This window comes from Sinocyclocheilus anshuiensis, unplaced genomic scaffold (assembly GCF_001515605.1).
Source record: "Sinocyclocheilus anshuiensis isolate Anshui unplaced genomic scaffold, SAMN03320099.WGS_v1.1 scaffold1213, whole genome shotgun sequence".
NCBI classification, from domain to species: domain Eukaryota; kingdom Metazoa; phylum Chordata; class Actinopteri; order Cypriniformes; family Cyprinidae; genus Sinocyclocheilus; species Sinocyclocheilus anshuiensis.
Window position 1 is genome coordinate 177,942 of NW_015549625.1, and position 11,792 is coordinate 189,733.

General features: G+C 37.4%; 1 pseudogene; it reads left to right on the top strand.

Annotated features, from left to right (window-relative positions):
- Positions 1-3,842: 3,842 nt before the first annotated feature.
- Positions 3,843-7,847, top strand: LOC107659521 (cytochrome b-c1 complex subunit Rieske, mitochondrial-like; annotated as a pseudogene).
- Positions 7,848-11,792: the final 3,945 nt, after the last annotated feature.

Here is an 11,792-nt window from a genome sequence, read left to right on the forward strand (position 1 = left end):
ACCAACACTTTCATGAAAACCTGTCATAAATGTTGTATGCACCTGGCAAACTCAACTATTTGTATTACAGTCTAATCTAGTCCACCTTAATTAAATGTAAACAGGTATGCACTGCTGTGCTACTACAGGTATTTTGAACAATGCAACTTGAAATTGTACTAAAAAGTTGTGCAGACCCTTCAGCAATTGGGGCATTTGAAAGTAAATTACTGTTAAATTTAAAATAAATAAAACATAGTCTTACATTAAAATAAAAATGTTACATTTAAATTAAACATAACATTCACTCTTAAAGTAAACAATTTGCTACAACAGGTATACTATGCACTGCTGTACTACTACGGGTATTCTGAACAGTGCAACTTGAACTTGTACAAAAAAGTTGTGCAGACCCTTCAGCAATTGGGGCATTTGAAAGTAAATGACTGTTAAATTTAAATTAAATAAAACATGTAGTCTTACATCTACGGATGCACCAAAATGAAAATTCTGGGCCGAAACGGAAACCGTTTCTATTATAAAGTAATTTTGTAAGACTTTTTAAATTTAACTCGGTTTTAATGATACTGAATTTAAAACAACACAAGCCAATAAAATAACCACACTTATACTGAAAGTAACAATAAAACTGGACAGAATTTATATTATATTTATATAACACTTTACAATAAGGTTCATTAGTTAACATTAGTTAACAAATTTAGTTAATGAACTAAGAATGAACAATAGTTCTTCAGCATTTATTAATCTTAGCTAATGTTAATTGCAACATTTACTAATGCATTATTAAAATCAATAGTTGTGCTTGTTAACAGTTAATGCACTCTGAATTAACATGAACTAACAGTGAATAACTGTATTCTCATTAACTAACATTAAGATTAATAAATACTGTACTAAATGTATTGTTCATTGTTCGTTCATGATAGTTAATACATGAACCAACATGAAATAATGTAACCTAATTGAAATGTGTTACCTTAATATCAAATAGCAATATATTATTTTTATTCACTTCTATGTAACAGAATCAGATAGAAGTTTTTTTTTGACTAATTATCCAAATAATGTATAGTCCTACAAAGCTATTATTATCAGAGCATATGAGCAGAGTATAGCATCACTGAAGGTAGCATCATTTTACCAGCGTTGCCCAGTACAGCTGAACTAGCCTACACCATGTTACAGCACAGTAGCGCTACTGCAAACCAGAACAAGTAGGCCTACTGCATAGAAATGTCCTGTCAGCACGTTATTTGAGCGGATTTTGCTTCTCCGGTGAGCATGAGCGGTACACGAGCGGAACGCACATTAGATCAGAATACTGAGCGGAGCGTCAAACCGCGCAAGCGCAGTGAGTGAAACAAGCGCGCTGAACACTGCGGGGCGGGGCACTACGCAGCGCGCCATATATTATTATTATTATTATTATTATTATTATTATTATTATATGTAGCCAATATTTTCGGTGCATCCCTACTTACATCCCCTCCTTGTTTACAAATCCGAAGTGGACTAGTCCATACATCCGATTTTCCGCGATGCCGCCCTCTTTATTTTACTACTGCATGCTGAAGGTGACCATGCTGACCCCACCAGAAAAAAACTCAACACCACCATCTAGTGGATTGTAAAGAAATTGATTTTATTATTCTACCAAATAGTATAATAAAAGATACTTGGCGTCCGCTGTATCGATTTTTTCCCCCACCCCTAGTTATAATGGTCAGCGGATGACACTAAACGTAGGCCTATATTGTCTTAAACAGCATTATTAAACAAATAATACAATAGGCCTAAATACAAAAATACATACGAATGTAGGCCTGTCTGTTTTTAATGATTTAAGCTTAGTTTAATGATTGGATAGCCTATATTGAAAACCAAATGTAGCCTATAGTGCATTAAACATAGGCTAACATTGCATAACAAAACATCAATTATACAAAACTGTCACAGAAGCATGTATAATTACAAACTACATTTACTATTCCACACCTGTTTCACACGTTTGCAGTGCGTGTTTTTTTCCTTTCCCATGTTGAGCATTCACTCAATGTGTTCCTAGCAGTGCGGCAGCATCAGCGATCGTTTCCGCACCGAGTCTATTTTTGCTGTGCTGCACACGCTGAATTGAAGTTACAGGGCATTGCTCACGTAAAAAATGTACATGGATTGATACGAAATGTATTAATTGCACCATAAATGCAAATAGGCTAATTAAAGTACTTTTAGCTATAGGGGTAAAGCAAGGAAAAGTACCCTACACTTTTTTTTAGATAAACATGGTAACCGATGGCACTCGTGGAGTTAGAAAACGTTCTTTTTATGACCAGCAGGGTTACTTGTAATGTAAATGCAAAAAAAATAAGGCACGAGACGGCTGTTTCTGTCAATGGTAAGTTTTAATTTAAAAGTATGATAACCTACTAACTTTTAACTAGGCTGTGTTTACATGTTTTACCACCTACTTGAGCATCTTGATATAAGTACAGAAACAAAGTGCATTTAATAATATTGCGCTTAAACATGAATGTCTATGTAGTATTACTGTGTGAAAAGATTCACTATGCTGAGTGAAAAAAAAAATAGTAACAACGTTCAAATTTGAAATCAAAATAGGCTAATGGTGGTATCAGCCGTGGATCATAGCGCACTGAGCACACTAAAGCCTGTGTTTTATACTTTCCGCGTGCGCGCTGTCCATGTACGCGTCCGGATTGCTCATGCGGAAAGTATAACACATGCTTAATAAAGCACACAGAGCCTGTGCTGCTTCTGCACCGCATAGGCGAAGAACCGCACATGGACTGCACTGCAAACGGATCCTCCCTTAATTTCGTTCACTCTTCAAGTCAAGTCAAGTCAAGTCTGCTTTATTGTCAATTCTTCCACATGTACAGTACATACACACAGAGAATTGAAATTGCGTTACTCTCAGACCCTTGGTGCATACAGATAACACTAACAGTAGAGCAGAGAGAAGCCGCAGTGTGTGAACGCGCCGCCATCTTGAGGTATTATAATACAATGCTGATATAATACAATACAGCACTCAACTGCCATGCATGCACTATAGGGATTTAAGAATCAATGAAGACATCAGGGATTTCAGAGTCGACACTGAGAGTCGATTCCAGTGCTGGAGTCGGTTTAAGGTTCCATTGTATTTTCCACATACTGTACATTATTGTTTCTCCTCTATGCCCCACCTTTCTGAAACACGTCGATTTTTACAAAGCTCATCGGTCTGAAAAAGCGAGGTGTGCTCTAATTGGCCAGCTATCCAGTGCGTTGTGATTGGCCGAATACCTCAAGCGTGTGACGGAAATGTTACGTCCCTTACCATATTGTGATGCCTGCGGCAACCACATGTGACGACCCCGGGCTGGACTCCGTTTCGTCCACGGTAAAAGCCGATCCGGCGATCGACAGCGCGAAGTTGAAGTATTTCCTCAGCGACCAGCACGGATCAGCTCCAGGCATGACGAAGCGATATCGTCTTCTTTTGGAAGGCCAAACAAAGTAGTTTCGCTTTCACAACGAAGCACACAGTGCCTTCACGACATGGCGGCGGCGGCAACAATACTACAGCGAGAATAAAAGTTACGCCTTCTTTCTTTTTGTGAACATTTGGGCGGCGTTATGCAAATCTTCCCAGATAGTGACGTAGGTATCTGGGGGCGTGTTAGAATATGCCGTTTTAGGTAGGTGTGGTTGACTCTTAACTTTTATAAAGAATATCTCTTTGGATTTGAGACTTTAGTCTTTGCAACTTTACAGATCTTCTTTATGCACCAAGAGCTTGTAACACTCCAAAGAGAAAGGAAAAACTGAAATCGCATCATATGACCCCTTTAATGGACACCAAGAAACCGTTTCTGTGCCGCGAGTACTTATCCGGTCAGAGCGCTAAGAGCGGCCACGCCGTGTCCATCAGCCTCAGCGGTGAGTCTCACTGCGGGGTAGAGTGAACTCGAGAGTCCCGGTCTCTTTGTAGAGGGAGGAGGCCGTACAGCGGCGCTCCTCAAGGGCACTATGAGTTCTCATATGTTTAATGTTTATCCTGAAAAGCTTTAAGGCGTTTGTAGTGTTTTATGTAACTAATGCTGAGTTATTATTAATTTGAACTTAGTTTATACTGTATAACGAAACAGCAGGCAATAGCTCACGTGCTACCGCAGTTAGCATCGCGAGGCCTCGCTAATGTCCTTGCCGCAGCTGTTAGCAAATCAGTCTGTGGCTTTTGGGGGGGGGATAAACCCCCTTTCTTTTTTTTTTTTGCTCTTTCAAGGTCCTATATGATAGGCTTGCGATAACACAATAAAATAAACGCCAGGATGTGGTAGAATTAGGCAGATTTCGTGTATGTTTTGTAGGGTTGGGTTTTGACACAAATTTCACGATTCGATTCTCATTCACAAGCTTTCGATTCGATTACCAATTCGATTAGATTCCATTCGATATCTATTATTTTGGATATATATCAGGTACAGTACATGCCAAATTTTCTCAAGGAAAAACAAATCTCTCAACTAATGCTGTAAAATATACATGAGAGTCAGTTGGTACTACATTACTATAATAATGAAGGTTAAAATTAATGAAGTTTTTACAATAATAAAGTTACAGTTACATAATAATATTTCTACTTCAATTCGTTTTTTTTTTTATATAAACATTGAAATGGTGGCTGACAAAAACTTGATGGATTTATTCAAACATAAATTAAACAGTGAAGAACAGTAAAAATTATAATGAATATGTTATATGGTGCATATATTAAGCAAAATGCAGGGCTCGCAAAATCGCTAGCCTGACATCCCGGGGCTATTGTGTTTTCCAGTCGAGCTACCAAAATGCATCACCACTCTGCCCGACGGGCAGAGAATGCAGGTCCTTAAAAATTCCTAAAGTGAGTTGTATCAAACGTAAGGCCATAAAAAGATTTAAATACGTTAAATGGTATACGAGATTTCTTAATGATAATTTCAAGAGGTCTTACAGTTGGGGACGGAAAGACAAGAGTCGCGATACGGCTGGATACAGAATAAAACAGAGCAAATAAAGTGTAATGATATTAATAAAAACAGTATTCTTCCACCAAACAATAGTTCCTCAGAAACAGTTGTGGTTCCAACAAAGTGGTTGCCGAGCAACACACATAAGTAAACAAAGGTGTATGTTTGTAGTGTAATTTACAACAGCTTCGAATTCGGCTCAACCAATCAGAATCAAGGACTGGAACTCTCCGTTTTATAATAATTTTTTTTTACTAGTATTACGATTGATTAAAATGTATAAATAACAGTGTAGTAAACATGGATACAATAATTTCATATGATAGGAAACAGAAAACTATAATATTTAAATACAATTAGATTGTATCAAATTTAAGGCCATAAAAAGTCTTAAATACCTTAAATTGTATCAGAAAAGTTTTCATTATAATTTCAAGAGGTCTTACATTTGGGGACGGAAAATCACGATATGGCTGGATTAAACCTGAAAAGGCTATAATTTCACTGAATAAATGGCCAATGAGCGCTGGACGTTTCAAAGTCAAAACGCGGCATCAGTGTTTGTTTTTTGAGTGCGTCTCTGAAGGGAACTGACTGTCTTCAGAAAAGTTGCATTTTCATTCAATCTTTCCTATAATGCCTGATGAAGTAGCGTTTATGAGCGTAGCGCTGCTTTGTGTACTGTGCTTACCGGGGAAAGCACTATATTTCTGCCGTTCTTACGTTCCTATGTTTTTACGCAGCAAACACATAGAGTTGTAAATGAGAAAGAAGTTAATGTGCCTTCTAAAAATCTAAACAATTAAGACAGTAATATTTATACGATTTAAATTGACAATTTATATGCTTGATTTATCCCTTTTCATAAAAATGGTCTTAAGGCTGAAATGCTGTTGTATAAGATTTTTGTTTTTGTGAAAACCTGTATCTGAAATGTAAATCATGTAATTTTATGGCTCAATACTGTATGCTACCATAGACATTGTTCAACCCCTCTCATACTGTGTTCATTTTACTTGTGCAGCTCTTAAAATGGGTCATAAATGGCCTTACATTAATTTTTTTTTAATTCTGCATTTTGAAATTTTGCGAGCCCTGAAAATGCTTTATTTTTCTATCTGACTAATTAGTTTATGGTCACTGAATATGTTTTTTCTGAGGTAAATGTGACGTTACGTGACATATTGTTTAGAAGCTATTATATTGACGTCTTTGCGCGGCTGAAACACAGATTGAGCGATTACATGAGAAAGAGATACGGATTGTAAAGTTATACTCTTTCTTTTAACTTACCTTCGGATATTTAGTCATGTTTATTTTGCGCTGAAACTGGTATTAATGTGGAGGAGATGATCAGTTCACGTGCGCCTCGTGCTGCCGCTTTTACTGAACTGAGGCGCTACAGCGATCTGTCTCTCCACATTAAACAGCGCCAAAATGGCATTTATTGTATAAACCCTGCAATACAATGGACAGAATTTGAAATCTAAGACTTTGTTTCATATTAAAAGTACCAAAGCACAATGCTTATTGCGATTTATTGGAGTGGAAGTACTCTTCAATGTTCCGTCCATTAACTGAAAACAGGCTAGACTAATCGATTCTTGGGATTTAGGAATCGATATCGTTCCGTAAAAAAGGAGAATCGATTAATATCGAGATATCGATATTTTTGACCCAGCCCTAATGTTTTGGGACAATGGTAGTTTCTTAAGATAGGCCTACATGCTGCTGACATAGATCAATGTATTGAGTTTATATTTTGTTTATTAGAGATTAAATTTGCTCTTATAGAACCAGTGTTTTTAGTGTTATTGCAGCATAATTTATGAATGAGCTGATAAAAGACCAACGGTTGAAGAATAATATGTTTTCAATATTTACAGATCCAGTGACCCCAGCCAGACTTTTAGACAAACCAAGCAGCCCTGCTGTGTAAATAAGACAATTTTTTTAACTGTTGTTAAGAATATGAATTAACATTAACACTCTATATAATGTTTAATAGTTAGTTAGCGAGGTGGAGAGTAGCTACTGTCTTTTCTGTATGTCATATATACAGTAGTGTTCAAAAGTCTGAGTCCAAATTGGAAATCTGTGATTTTTGGTTCTGATTTACCCAGATTTGGTAATTGGTGCAATCATGGGGTTTTGGCCAATGTCATTTGACATAGTCAATATATTGTTCTGTCACTGTTTTCATATCATTTTTTTTATGCAATGTATTTATTTATTCGTTTGTCTTTTGTAGCTCGCTCTTCAGTGCGTTTCGCCCACACAGACATCAAGATCCCGGATTTTTCTGACTACCGGCGGCCAGAGGTTTTAGACCCAAAGAAGTCCTCACAAGATAGCGGCAATACCCGACGGGCCTTCTCCTATCTGATCACGGGTTCCACCACTGTAGTTGGAGTCTATGCAGCCAAGACAGTTGTCACACAGTTTGTCTCCTCCATGAGCACCTCAGCTGACGTGAAATCAAGCTATCAGACATCCCTGAGGGTAAGAACATGACCTTCAAATGGAGAGGGAAACCCCTGTTTGTCCGGCACAGAACACAAAAGGAGATTGCATCTGAGGCTGATGTCAATCTCGCTGAGCTTCGGGACCCCCAGCACGACAGAGACCTGGGTCATTGTCACTGGCGTGTGCACCCACCTGGGCTGCGTGCCCATTGCTAACGCTGGTGACTATGGTGGCTATTACTGCCCATGCCACGGCTCTCATTACGATGCATCTGGTCGCATTAGGAAAGGCCCCACTCCCCTCAATCTGGAGGTGCCCTACTATGAGTTCCCAGACGATGACATGGTGATTGTAGGATAAAGGACTGTACTCTATGATCAACACGGAACATGTGCTTCATGTGCTCATATGATTTTTGTCCATCTTGTTTCAGACTAATAATCTGCATTTTCTTGATGGGTAAGAAAGGTTAATTGTAAGTAATAAAGTGTATTTTATCTGATGGAAACCTCACTCAGCTCTATTTATTCAGTCTCAATATACACATCTGATGTGTTTCTTACAGAATCACATAGGTTGTTTAATTTTATGCACATTTTGCATTGGTTTACAGATAAGGAACCAATTAGATCTCTGCTTTGCTATAGTGTATAAGTGTTTAAGTGATAAAGGCAAAGGGTAAGAGAGGGTACAATTTTTGAACAGCAGAAAGTCAGGTAGGTGATGTTTGCAGGGTGTAAGTGAACAAAACTGTGCAAATTACCATACACAAGCAATGACACATTGCTTCTGCCCTCTTTTCTTTTGTCATAGTCAGTGGTAAAGGTGACAGCTGTCTAAATGTGGCTAGGTTTCAGTGGAATCTGATAAGAACAGCAAATGTGAAATATGGACATATTAAAAATGCTCCAATCCTAATGATCTGTGCATATACAGAATGCTAAAATGTGCTTACAGAGTTGTGAATTGAATAAAACCTTCATGAATTCAATAAAACCCTTTATGTTGTCACTGGTATTTTTCAGTGGTGGACGAAGTACACAAATCAAGTACTTGAGTAAAAGTACAGATACGTATAATAAAATAGAATCAGTTCGTTCTGCGTGTCGGAGCACGTGGTATATTATAAGAAGTAACGATATGTTTTATGAAATGTAGTGAAGTAAAAAGTACGATCTTATGCTTTGGAATGTAGTGAAGTAAAAGTTACTCAAAATAAAACTACTCCAGTAAAGTACAGATATTTGAAAAATGTACTTAAGTACAGTAACGAAGTAAAGCTACTCCGTTACTGTCCACCACTGGTATTTTTAATCCCTCTTAAAGACCCATTCACACAATATGTGTTTTTGCAGTTAAAAATGTGAGGCGCAGGTCAGTGGAATGAAAACATATTCAAGGTCTAAAGAACTGTATGTTATCAGAATGTGATGCATTTCAAAATGACCACAGCTGATCACAGCTGAAAGTCAAGTGGCTTTGTGTGCCATTGAGAAGGTGATTAGCTACACCTGATTGAGTTTACAAGTCATTTTTAGGAGGGGGTGATCCTTTTTCCAACTCAGTTATTAAAGTTTACTCTGATTTATCCGTGTGGCTCAGCAGCAGTTGAAGAACTGCTAATTCAGAAATGTTGCATTGTGCAGTTTTATCTATTTTGAGAGAAGCTCTGCAAATGGGCCAAAATGGAATGTATTTTGAGGAATATAGAAATGATCTAATGAGGTTTCCTTTATTTTGCAGATATATTTGTAGGGAATAAATGTTTTTTTTTTTTTAATTGCCCATTAAAACACAAATCAATTTGATTTACTTACAGTCCATGTTCTATGCGGGTGCATTTTCAGCAATAAGAGTAATAGTTTCAATACCAAGTGGAATAATTAATAAACAAGACAGGACAGAAAGAGCATTTAGTTTAAGCTACCAATTACACGTCTAGTCTGTAAAATATAATAGCTGGCCATTTAATCGAGATGGATCATGTGTTGGTGTTGGTGGTTCAAAAAGTACTTCCATAGTGCCCAGAGGAAAGTACAGAAAATGTGCCAACATGAGTAGTGGCGATTAAGAAAGTAAAATCTGGCCAACACATCTGGCATTCTCACATTTCATTGAATAATAACCAGCTATGTAGAGAAGTATTTGATGTCACTAGATGTGGCTAATAGAGGGATGGCATACTTAATTCCCCCCTTTCACTCTGTGAGCTTCACACTTCAGCAATGAAGAGATGAACTGATGAATCAAAATGTTCATACAAAGTAAAGGTTCTGAGGTTTTACTACAATGTATGCTTTAGAAACTGAGTTTCCAGGTGCAGTGAATTGCTGTATGCTGTAATGTGCTCTTGTGAAGCAACATAATGACAGGTAAACAGTAGCGTTCCTCTCATCCAGATATTATTTGAATAGATGTTTCAGGGCCATATTATCATATAGAGTAGAATTTCTTCGTGGGTGCGTTTCTGTTTGAATGTCTCACAGGTCTGAGAAAGACATTGGACATGTCTGCAGGTTAATAGAGTTGATATGCTCCTCAGCTGGGCTGCACAGAGCTTCAGATGACATTTGAGGTGAAACCATTAATTCATTCAGGCATATTTATGCCACTTGACACAGGCACACATCATATGCTTTAACTGGAGCATTTTAACCTAACAAATTCCAGATTCAGGAATGACTTTTATTATTGCAGTACTAATACTACTTCTGTTAGCCAGTCATTTTAAAATGTCGACCTTTTCTCTGAATGTGTCCGAGTAGCCACGCTGCACATTCATTGATTTCATTTTCTGGCAGGGTCTGGGTATTTTAACACATTTAATGCACCGGATTGCTGTCCTCTCTGCCTTCCTCTGGAGCACTTATGACATGCAACCTGCTCAGTCGTCCTGGAGCCCTCAGCTCTTGCCAGGTCCTGCTGCCAGTAGCTTGGCGGACATTCAGGCCTGACTGACAGAATGATGATATCCCAGGGGTTGTCAGGGAACCATTGTGTAAAAGCTGAAAATCACGGAGATCCCTGGCTCCAACATACGTGTTTAGCATCCAAGAGCAACCTTTTTATTGGGCTAATTTCTGGGTAAGAATTCGCTCTGAAAGGCGAATTTCTCAAATTCAGCTCAGGAGGGTTCATCAGTCACTCTGGGCTGGTTGAGATCCCTGTATATATGAAACGCAAACTCAAGTTTTTTTAATGATTGTATTTCAGCATAACAGACTGAAGTATTGCAACACATATTGTTTATTCAGTCACTTAATTTTGTAGTGTTTTTTTTTTTTACCTGTCTCAATTGGATTCCACTAGTTTAAGATGCACATCTGCTTGTACAATTGGACTGCATAATGCACCACTTTCCTGTGGGGACAATATAAGTCAGTCCAATGGGAGAATCAGGTGATTCTGTTTTGTTTTAACAAATGACTTGAGATTTTTGATTGAATTATATATTTATTTATTATTATTTTTTTCTGATGCAACAGAACGAAAGGGATGAAGTGCCAGACAAAGACCAAAATATGGCATTCTGCACTCATATCACAATGCTGTTGCTGTGTTGATCATTTTTCATAGTTTGAATTGATCACATCAAAGCCGGAGGAGGAAGCATGTGATGATTCAGATGCTGCATCTGTTATCTTTGAAGAGAGTATGTGACTGTGAGGGAGGAACAAGAAAACCAAGACAATTAGCTTAAAATTTTCTCTGATTTGCTCTCCTATTATCTGATGTGTCACATTAATGTTATAATCCTCCATTTGTCTCAGGGGTGATCAGATTACAATGAAAGATTTATTAGGCTCCCCGTAATTAATTTGAACATGTTTTGCATAACTTAACATAGTAATGAGTTTTTTTTTTCTTCTTCTTTCCTTTATTAAGAATAGCTGCTAATGCATCTTTTCCTGTAATTTCATTCAGTCTGTTTATTAATCTGTTCCATCTTCATGACAGTGTTTTTATTTTTAGTGAACCAAAAGTGTCAATCACAATCGATGCATACTTTTTAACCTTATTTCAGAATTACTGTTACCTAATCCATCTCAATTTATTGACAGAACATACATTTTCTTGCACATTTTAGAATAATTTAGCTCCCAAAATATTAGTGTTCATGCTCATACTTTAATATAGATCTATTGGCACTATTCATATGCAGTTTTATTTTTTGTATATTGAAGCTTTTAAGATTAACCCGTAGGGTCTACTAACAGTCATTTTCACAAGCATGTCCTTGCTAAACACCATTAAACCAATCACAGCAGTAACTGATTTATCAGTGCATCAAATTTCTTGACATGA